This window comes from Chlorocebus sabaeus, chromosome 25 (genome assembly GCF_047675955.1).
Source record: "Chlorocebus sabaeus isolate Y175 chromosome 25, mChlSab1.0.hap1, whole genome shotgun sequence".
NCBI lineage: Eukaryota > Metazoa > Chordata > Mammalia > Primates > Cercopithecidae > Chlorocebus > Chlorocebus sabaeus.
The window spans coordinates 9,786,517-9,796,970 of NC_132928.1; the positions used below are offsets into that span (position 1 = coordinate 9,786,517).

The 10,454-nt window shown below is 40.4% G+C and overlaps 1 pseudogene; it reads left to right on the forward strand.

The window, feature by feature from the left end:
- Positions 1-408: 408 nt before the first annotated feature.
- LOC103230072 (interleukin enhancer-binding factor 2 pseudogene) lies at positions 409-1,712 on the forward strand (annotated as a pseudogene).
- Positions 1,713-10,454: the final 8,742 nt, after the last annotated feature.

Consider the following 10,454-nt stretch of genomic DNA (forward strand, 5'->3'; position numbering starts at 1 on the left):
ATGGACATATGGTTTCATTTCTCTGAGGTAAGTACCTAGAAGTGGAATTCCTGGATCATATTGTAGAAGAATGCTTAACTTTTTAAAAATATTGCCGAATTATTTTCCAATGTACTGGTACTATTTTATAGCATATTCCTACTAGTTCCTTCATATCCTCACCAACCCTTGGTAGAGTCAGTCTTTTCAAATTGATCCATTTTAATATGCAGATAGTGATATCTTATTGTGGTTTTAACTTATGTTTGCTTAATGACTAATGATGGTGAGCATCTTCATGTACTTATTTGCATCCATATTCCTTTGTTGGTGAAGTGTCTGTTCAAATAGTTTGTCCATTGAAAAATGTGGGTGTCTGCTTTCTTCCTATTGAGAATTCTTGGTTGTCTGCTCCTCAGAGGAAAGGGGCGGTTGGTGCGGCCTCCATTGTTCATGTTTTAAGGCTCCATGAGGGGTGACAGAGGCCGTGGTCGTGGTGGGCGCTTTGGTTCCAGAGGAGGCCCAGGAGGAGGGTTCAGGTCCTTGGTATCACATATCCCATTTGACTTCTATTTGTGTGAAATGGCCTTCCCCCGGGTCAAGCCAGCATCTGATGAAACTTCCTTCAGTGAGGCCTTGCTGAAGAGGAATCAGGACCTGGCTCCTAATTCTGCTGAACAGGCATCTATCCTTTCTCTGGTGACAAAAATAAACAATGTGATTGATAATCTGATTATGGCTCCAGGGACATTTGAAGTGAAAATTGAAGAAGTTCGACAGGTGGGATCCTATAAAAAGGGGACAATGACTACAGGACACAATGTGGCTGACCTGGTGGTGATACTTAAGATCTTGCCAACATTGGAAGCTGTTGCTGCCCTGGGGAACAAAGTTGTGGAAAGCCTAAGAGCACAGGATCCTTCTGAAGTTTTAACCATGCTGACCAACGAAACTGGCTTTGAAATCAGTTCTTCTGATGCTACAGTGAAGATTCTCATTACAACAGTGCCACCCAATCTTCGAAAACTGGACCCAGAACTCCATTTGGATATCAAGGTATTGCAGAGTGCCTTAGCAGCCATCTGACATGCCCGCTGGTTCGAGGAAAATGCTTCTCAGTCCACAGTTAAAGTTCTCATCAGACTACTGAAGGACTTGAGGATTCGTTTTCCTGGCTTTGAGCCCCTCACACCCTGGATCCTTGACCTACTAGGCCATTATGCTGTGATGAACAACCCCACCAGACAGTCTTTGGCCCTAAATGTTGCATACAGACGCTGCTTGCAGATTCTGGCTGCAGGACTTTTCCTGCCAGGTTCAGTGGGTATCACTGACCCCTGTGAGAGTGGCAGCTTCAGAGTACACACAGTCATGATCCTAGAACAGCAGGACATGGTCTGTTATACAGCTCAGACTCTCGTCCGAATCCTCTCACATGGTGGCTTTAGGAAGATCCTTGGCCAGGAGGGTGATGCCAGTTATTTTGCTTCTGAAATATCTACCTGGGATGGAGTGATAGTAACACCTTCAGAAAAGGCTTATGAGAAGCCACCAGAGAAGAAGGAAGGAGAGGAAGAAGAGGAGAATACAGAAGAACCACCTCAAGGAGAGGAAGAAGAAAGCATGGAAACTCAGGAGTGATGTTCCCTTCACTCCTTTTCCTACCCAAGGGGGAAGACTGGAACCTAAGCTCCCTGCTACTGGGCTTTACATGGTGACAGACATTTCCGTGGCATAGGGAAGATAGCAGGAAGAAAAGTAAACTCCACAGAAGAGTCATTCCACTGGGTTTTGATATTGGCTTTGCTGCCAGTCTCCCATTTGTGACCTATGCCATCCATCTATAATGAAGGAGGATACCAACATTTCTTCCTAATATTCTAGAATCCCCAACTCCTGAAAATCCCTCTCTCAATTAATACTTTGCTGTTGAAAAGTTGTGAAATGTTAAGTATCTGGAATTTTTTTTTTCTAAGGAAAACTATTAAAGTACTTCCTAGTAGGGAAAAAAAAAAAAAAAAAAAAAAAAAAGAATTCTTTATATATTTTGGATACAAGTACTTTATCAGGCATATGATTTGCAAATATTTCTCTAAGCCTGTGGTTTGTTTATTCATTCTTTAACCAATGTCTTTTAAAAAGTAGAAGTTTTAAATTTTGATAAAGTTCTAATTATCACTTATTTTTTCTTTCATGGATTGTGCTTTGGGCATTCTATTTAAGAGATTTTTGCCTAACTTGAGGTCAAAAAGATTTTCTTCCATGCTTTTTTCTACATGTTTTGTAGTTTTTAGGGTTAACATTTCGGTCTATGATTCATTTGAGTTACTTTTGTATATGTTGTAAGATACAGATCAAAGTTTGTTTTTTTTGCTTGTAAACACCCAAGTGTTCCAGCACCACTTGTTGAAAATACTATTCTTTGTCCACTGAATTGCTTTTGCATTTTTGCCAAAATCAGCTGTTTATGTATGTGAGGCATGTATGGACATTGTAAGTGTTCTATTGATGCTTATTTCTGTTGAAGTCAATACCATACTGTCTTGATCACCTTAGCTTTGATGAGGCTTGAAATCAGATAGTGTTAGTCCTCCAACTTTATTCCTTTTCAAAGCTGTTCTGGCTATTCTAGGTTCTTGCATTTCCAGATAAATTTTAGAGTCAATTTGCCAGTTCCTGCAAAAAGAGACTGCTGGGATTTTGATTTAGATTGCACTGAATCTACAGACTGGGGAGAATTGATATCTTGAGAATACGGAGTCTTCCAACCCATGGGCATACTATATCTTACCATTTATTTAAATTTGGTTTATTTTCTTTCTTCAGTGTTTTGTAGATTTCAGGTATTGCACATATTTTGTAAAATTTACTCCTAAATATTTCATATTTTTGTTGCTATTGTGAAGAGTGTTTAAAAAATTTCATTTTGGCCGGGCGCGGTGGCTCAAGCCTGTAATCCCAGCACTTTGGGAGGCCGAGACGGGCGGATCATGAGGTCAGGAGATCGAGACCATCCTGGCTAACACAGTGAAACCCCGTCTCTACTAAGAAAATACAAAAAAAAACTAGCCGGGCGCGGTGGCGGGTGCCTGTAGTCCCGGCTACTTGGGAGGCTGAGGCAGGAGAATGGCGTAAACCCGGGAGACGGAGCTTGCAGTGAGCTGAGATCCGGCCACTGCACTCCAGGCTGAGTGACAGAGCCAGACTCCATCTCAAAAAAAAAAAAAAAAAAAAAAAAAAAAAAAAAAAAAAAAAATTAATTTTGAATATTTCTTTTTAGTATAATAGAAAAACAGTTGACTTTTATACGTTGATCTTGTATTCTCCAACTTTGCCAAGCTCACTCTCTACTAGCGTTTTTTTTGTTGATCTCATTGGATTTTCTACATAAACAATCATGCTGTTAGAATGTTCTTTAAGACTAAAAAGACTTTAAGACCAATACTATTTTAAAAGCAGAATTTTTTTATATGCATATGTAATCTTAATGAAGGCAGCTTATGGAGAAAGGTCAGTACTTTAACAATTCATTTCTGATGATGGTTCTTTACAGCACCAGAAGGTGATGAGTGACACAAAAGTTTCCTTGGCAGACACATGGATCCTATATCTTTGGTTTCTTGGCACAACGGTGGACTGTCTTACTTTCACTTGCTCCAGCCCAGTATGGTGCTGGACTGTAAATTCCATTTGATAGTCATATTTTATGTGCACTTAGAATACCTCTACACACCATACAGGAAAAACCTATATACATGGCTAGGTGCTAGCACACATTTCAAATTAATTATGGCTTTCAATTCATTGATAGTGAGTTATTACTTTTTTAAACATTTTAAGCTGCCTGTTTTATCAAAGGGGAGATAAAATTGAAAACAAAAGATAAAAACCAGCAACAGTACATTTGCATCTTTATCCTTTCTTTGCAGTCCTGCAGTTTTTTCTTTTCTTTTCTTTTCTTTTCTTTTCTTTTCTTTCTTTCTTTTTCTTTTTTTTTTTTTTTTTAATAAAAGTTCACTTTCTTTTTCTCCTTTGGGAAAGGGTTGCAGAGGGAGCTAAACCACATGGTGAAAACTCATGTGAAGACTGAGCTTTTGATGTGTTTATTTTTGCTGGTTCAGGGAGGCATGGTAATTGATGAGTGGAATTGCTTGCCTCCCAGATGGTGCAGGCAGAAGCCTTACTGAACATGCATGCCCTCACCTCGTTCTCTCACACTTACACATATGCACTGCCTTGTGTTACCTGCAGAACCTCTCTGACCCGCACATATACTCCACATTCCTCACCCTACTCTCCTTTCCTTCATCCTCCCTGGCTCAATGTATCTCATTGTACTTATTGATAATACTGCAGACTGTCAGCATTGCTCATGTGTATGGTTCTGGAAGAAAACGCAAGATTAGAGGCCGGGCGTGGTGACTCATGCCTGTAATCCCAGCACTTTGGGAGACCAAGACAGGCGGATCACGAGGTCAGGAGATTGAGACCCTCTTGGACAACATGGTGAAACCCTATCTCTACTAAAAATACAAAAATTAGTTGGGTATGGTGGTACATGCCTGTAATCCCACTATTTGGGAGGCTGACGCAGGAGAATTGCCTGAGCCAGGGAGTTGGAGGTTGCAGAGAGCTGAGATCATGCCACTGCACTCCAGTCTGGTGACAGAGTGAGACTCCGTCTGAAAAAAAAAAAAAAGGCAAGATTAGAAAACTCCTATACATGTGTTCATGACAACACTTTAGCTTTAGTGCCCACCTTCTCCAAGACAAAGGAAACATGAAGGAAGGATATTGAGTGGTTGAGTAGAGAACTAATGACCATCCATTGAGCATATTATTTGTGAGGCAAGGGTAGGGGGAGTGACCGGCAGAACAAGAAGGTCTCTCCCAGCATTCACTTAGTCAGCAAATATTTTTGAGTGCCAACTATGTGCTAGCCTTTATCTTAAGTGCGTTGGATATTTAATCAAAGATGGGTGAGTGTTGGGGTCCGCGTGTTTCCTAAACAAAGGAATGAACACACAAGACAACACAAGACAAGACAAACATGGCGGCCGCCTCCAATGGCGCGCTCTGCTTTATTTTATACAGTCATTTGTGGAATGTTGCCAAGTCACAAGACACATTGTTGTTTTTCTGACCTTTCCCTGACTTTCTGGATTTTCAAGATGTTTACACATAAACAAGCCCCCAACGCCCTGCTTCGTTTGCAAGAGCAGGACTTATCAGGAACGTCTCGTTTGCCAGCACGTAGTCCTCTACAGGGGAGGGTGGTGATAGAGAATAATTAATAAGTGTAATAAATAAGCAGATTATGTAGTGTGTTAGAAGGTGAAAATTATATGGAGAAGAGGAAGAGCAAGGTTGGCTCTATTGTTTTCTCCACATAATTGGACACAAAATGGAATCTAGAGAGGAATCTGGAGAGGAGTGAAAAATGATTAGACTTTTTAATAAGGATTGCAGAGTGATATTTAAGCTTGAAGGAGGTAAGAGAGTCAGTCACACAGAAGTGCCATTTTACCCACTGTGAATGATTTAAATGGGACTATGCCTGGCATGTTTGAAAAATAGCAAGTGGCTAGCACTGTGAAACTGAGACCTGGTCCAGTCCATGTCAGCCTCTGGTAGCTCTGAATATGAGAAGAAACCTAGCTGGAAGCAGGAGGATGGGTTAGCTGTTTTCTTTAGGCTCCTCTTAGTATCCAGAATTGTGGTTTTTGACAGCTTCTGCCAGGAGGGCACCAGCTGGTGTTTGATCACACTATGTGCTACCTTCCAATCTCTAGCCATTTTGTTAAAAAATACTGGGCAAGAGTGAACAATAATAGAAGCTTCAGATGTGAAAATAAGGTTGAGTTTCGTTAGAAAGGTATTTGGGGCTGTGTTGGATGGGGTGGTGTGGGGAGTGTGTGTGTGTGTGTGTGTGTGTTTGTGTGTGTGTGTGTAGATACTGTTGCCAGACAATGCTTCTGAATATTCTCAATAATGACAAAATCTTGGCCTTTTGTCAAGATCCAAGTCTGGTGTATATGATGGGTGGGGAAAATAAACTGTAATGAGGCTGACAACTGTGGGTAAGCCAGAACTTTGATCTGAAGGCAATTTGCAAAGTGAAGTTCCAAAATGATTTTAGCACCAGCAGGACTTTTAGGATGTGTGTATGGTTGCCTAAGGGCTACTTTAAAGGGAATACTGACTTAGGAAAACAAGCTTGATCCTTAAGGAAAGAAGATGACCTTAACAAAAAGAAAACATAAGAGGCAGGACCATTTGTTCTCCAAAACTGGAGTAACTACAGCATTCTGTTTTCCTAAAATGTGGAGGTGTTGGAGAAGGTGTTGAGGTGTTGAAGGTCAGATTGCTGGGGCCTCACGTCATCTGCGGGGTGAGGAACAATGCCTCCATTGCTGTGTGTGTGTATTTCTCATTATTAGAATGCTATGACTGTTGTATACTTTTATGAAAATTTGGTGAATCTGTAAAGGAAGTGTGGCTGTATTCTCACAGAGGAAGAGGACTTTTCTAGTACGAGGAAGAGAGTCACGGTTCAGGTCGGAAAATGGCATGAGGAAATAGATTATGAAATGACTTCAGGTGAGAATCTGTTCTATTCATCTAATGCTTGGTCTTAAGCATGGATCAACATATTGAGATATTTCCAAGTGGGCCACCAGGTGGTGGGAGTTAACACAGTGGCCAGAATGTAGAGGTGAGGAGTTGGGGGCAGGTGGGCATTGGGGTGGGGGAGTTGTCCAGCTGTACCAGTCCTGTGGGGCTTGAGACCAAGTGTTCAGTAAGACAGAGTCTGTGAACCTTGGGAGCAAACAAACCAAGGTAGGATCAAAACCCAGATTCTTTGTGTTTCTTCTTTTCTCTAGCCTCTCTTAGCATTCAATGAAAAGATTTTGAAGTTTTGAGCTATTCTAAGGGGAACCAACAGTGCTGAAAGGGAAGTAACTCATCACAAGGGCCAGTAAAGTGGTGGTAGCAGGGATTAAAATTACAGGGCTCTGACTGGGTGTGGTGGCTCACACATGTAATCCCAACCCTTTGGAAGGCCAAGGCAGATGGGTTGCTTGAGTTCAGAAGTTCGAGACTAGCCTGAGCACCATGGTGAAACCCTGTCTCTAGTAAAAATAAAAAAAAAATTAGCCAGTTATGATGGCGCACACCTGTAGTCCCAGCTACTTGAGTGACTGAGGTGGGAAAATCACCTGAGCCTGGGAGGTCAAGGTTGCAGCGAGCCAACATGGTGCCACTACACTGCAGCCTAGGTGACACAATGAGATCCTGTCTAAAAAAAAGTAAATAACAGAAATTAGAGGGCTCTAAGGGAAAGCACAGAGTCCAAGATGGCAAATCAAGGAAACATGTCCATTCATTTCTTCTCACCTGGTGATTTGCTTCCTCAAGCTGAAAATCTTAAGTTGCAATTCTGGCATTAGTTTTCTTAGGAAAACTGAGATTGCTTTACAAGGTCTCACATCTTCAGTTGAAAGTCAGATCAGTTTCCATGTCCAGAAAAGTAGCCTCCTCTAATCTGCTGTTTTGCTTTCTGCAATTTCAGTTATCTGTAGTCAGTGGTGGTCAGAAAATGGAAAATTCCAGAAATAAACCATTCATGTGTTTAAAATTATGTGCCGTTTTGAGTAGCATGATGAAATCTAGTGCCATCCTGCTCTGCCTTCGCCAGGGAATCCTCCCTTTGTACAGCATTGCCATGCTCTAAGGTCCAAATTAAGAATGAGTCCATAAAATTGTGAAGAAGGAAAAAGAAATTCTTTCTGGTTTTGCTGTCATACCTTAGACTGTAAGTTACAACCACGGTGCATGATGAGTGCTTAGTTAAGATGAAGAAGGCATTACATTTGTGTGTGGAAGACACAAATAGAAAAGCGTTCTGAGAGATGGCAATCAGTTTTTGTACTATCCATGGTTTCAGACATCCACTGGGAGTGTTGAAACATATCCCCCGAAGAAGGGAGCGACTGCCGTACTTAATTAACCTGGTGAATCACACACCCAGAGCTTGCTATTTGCATATAGTTCTCTAACATCATTGCATTTATTCTCAAGATATAGCACCAAGAGGGTTTTTGATTAATTTTTGGCAGTCTCAGTGTGTCCTGGCTTACAAGAACTAATCCTGTGCATTTTCCCCAATATCACATGGTAGACTGTGATTGCCCGAGTAAGGAGTGACACCACAGAAACTGGCAAACTGGACAAATCAGGGTTTCCCCACCCTCAGAATCTGTATGTTAAACATTTACCAACACAACATTTGTCCTAGTGCTTTTTCCACTTTTAATAGAAGATAAAAAATGAAATAAAAAAGTTGTTGTACAAGTCAACAAGGGACAAAAAACAAAGCTACCAAAAGTTTTCGTTATTTGGATTGTTGTTCAATTTCACTCACAAAACAAGAGAGGCATTCGATCATATCTATTAAAAGCCATTCCAGAATTTTATGGGTATTTTTGTCTCATATTTCTTTGGGTAGTGTCATGCAAGATTTGGAGTATTTTTTTTGAAGTTAGAAAACCCTGGACTTGGATCTTAACTTACTATCTTTAAGACGAGTGACAACAGAAAAGCTACTTAAATTCTCCAAGCTTTAAATTTTCTTATCTATGACATTAGAATGAAACATTTTACAAGTGAGGGAGTTTTGTAATTTGTAGAGCTCTAACACTGTAATCTATGATTACACAAACACCTTCAGTAGGTAATAGTACTGTTATTCAATTTATACTATAAAAGTGTTAAGGACCGGCTTCCTTTTTACTAGAATATACAGGTTTTGTTTTTTTTCTGTTTTTTGTTTTTTTTTTTTTTTTTTTTTTTTTTACAGCTGTTATGGTATTGTACAATAGCCAAACATTTGAGTGGCCAAGCCCTTCCCTTTTTGAATGGTGGCAGAGGAATGAATAATTATTTAGCACTAACATCTGTATCATGGGAACAGTGCCTGCGTATCCCATTGCTGATTGTCACCTTGTGAAATGGAGGATGATAAAATATAAATACACTTTACAGGACAGTAGAAACAAAGAAGGGAAGCTTTTCCATATTCACTTCCCTCTTTCCATACCCAGGCCTATTCTCAGACTGAACTTCCTTCCTCAACCTTTTTGTAGTATCAGTTGCTGATAATGACCTAAATACAGGAGTGCACTTTAGTGAGGATGCCTGCTATTGATCAAAGTTGTATCATCCAGATGAACAGTTCAAAGATTTCTGACTTCCTTCCTTATCTATGGAACTTCTCTTTGTTCTCCATCACCCCCATCCCTCTTCAGCTCTAAGTACGTACTTGCAGTAGTCATTCCATTTGTCCTCTCTGTTCTCTGGCTTCGGAGGTTGTTGATCCATGTGTTATGTTCTGATTCTAAACATCACAGTGTTCGCTTTTCTTTGCATTCACTTTGTATTTGGTGTGGACAATAGATTTTGCTGTAGCCTTACAATTATTTCATTTGTGTTTATTTTGCATTGAAAAGTGTCTGCAAGCTCTGTGATATCTTCTCCTCTACAACTTTTCCAAGCGTTAATTTCCTCATTTGTAAACAGAAAAAAAAAAAAGGATACTAATACTTTTCTCTTAGAATTGTGTGGATCAAATGAGATGATGTACGAGTATGTAAGAGCCCTTAACACAGTGTCCAGCACTTTGTAGGTGTTCAACAAATATTACCTATTTCCTCTTCCTTTGCTGTTCTCCTTCATGCATAAGACAAAATTTATCTACAAGTAAGCATTCAGAAAATTATTATGGGGTACATAATTATGACACCCATATGAATAGTACCTATTCTTTCCCAGTCTTGATGTTCCTTTTTGTGTTGAGGGATTTCTATTAGTAGAACACCCTGGTTTCACATCTGGCTTGGGAAGGAGTGATGTATTGGAGAATGAGTTTGAAGTGAAGAACTTTAGAATGGGGAAGAAAAGAAGTTTGTGATGAAGAACAGGATGAGGAAGTAGCTCAGCCCCTTTTTGCTGTGTGTGTGCGTGCGCACGTGCATGTGTAGTAGGGAGATATGGAAGGTAAAAGGAGATTTGACTGCTTATATGCACAGTCTGACCTGCTCCTTTATGCGGAAAGTTTTACAAGGGCAAGCTCCCACATGAGGGAGTCTTTGTTTTTACAGCCTTATGTGTGCCTGCTTCTGGGATTCAGTAATAAAGGGTTCATTGTTGCTGAACACGGAAGCCACATTCTTCAGTATGAGATTGATCAAAAGTTAAAGTGGTATTTTTATCTACATATACTACTCTTTTGTGCCTCTCAATTGGATCTGAAATTGGGTATGAAAAATAACTTTTTTTTTTCCGAAACAGAGTCTTGCCTTGTCACCCAGGCTGGAGTGAAGTGGTATGATCTCGCCTTACTGCAACCTCTGCCTCCTGGGTTCAAGCAATTCTCCTGCCCCAGCCTCCCAAGTAATTGGGATTTTAGGCACTCA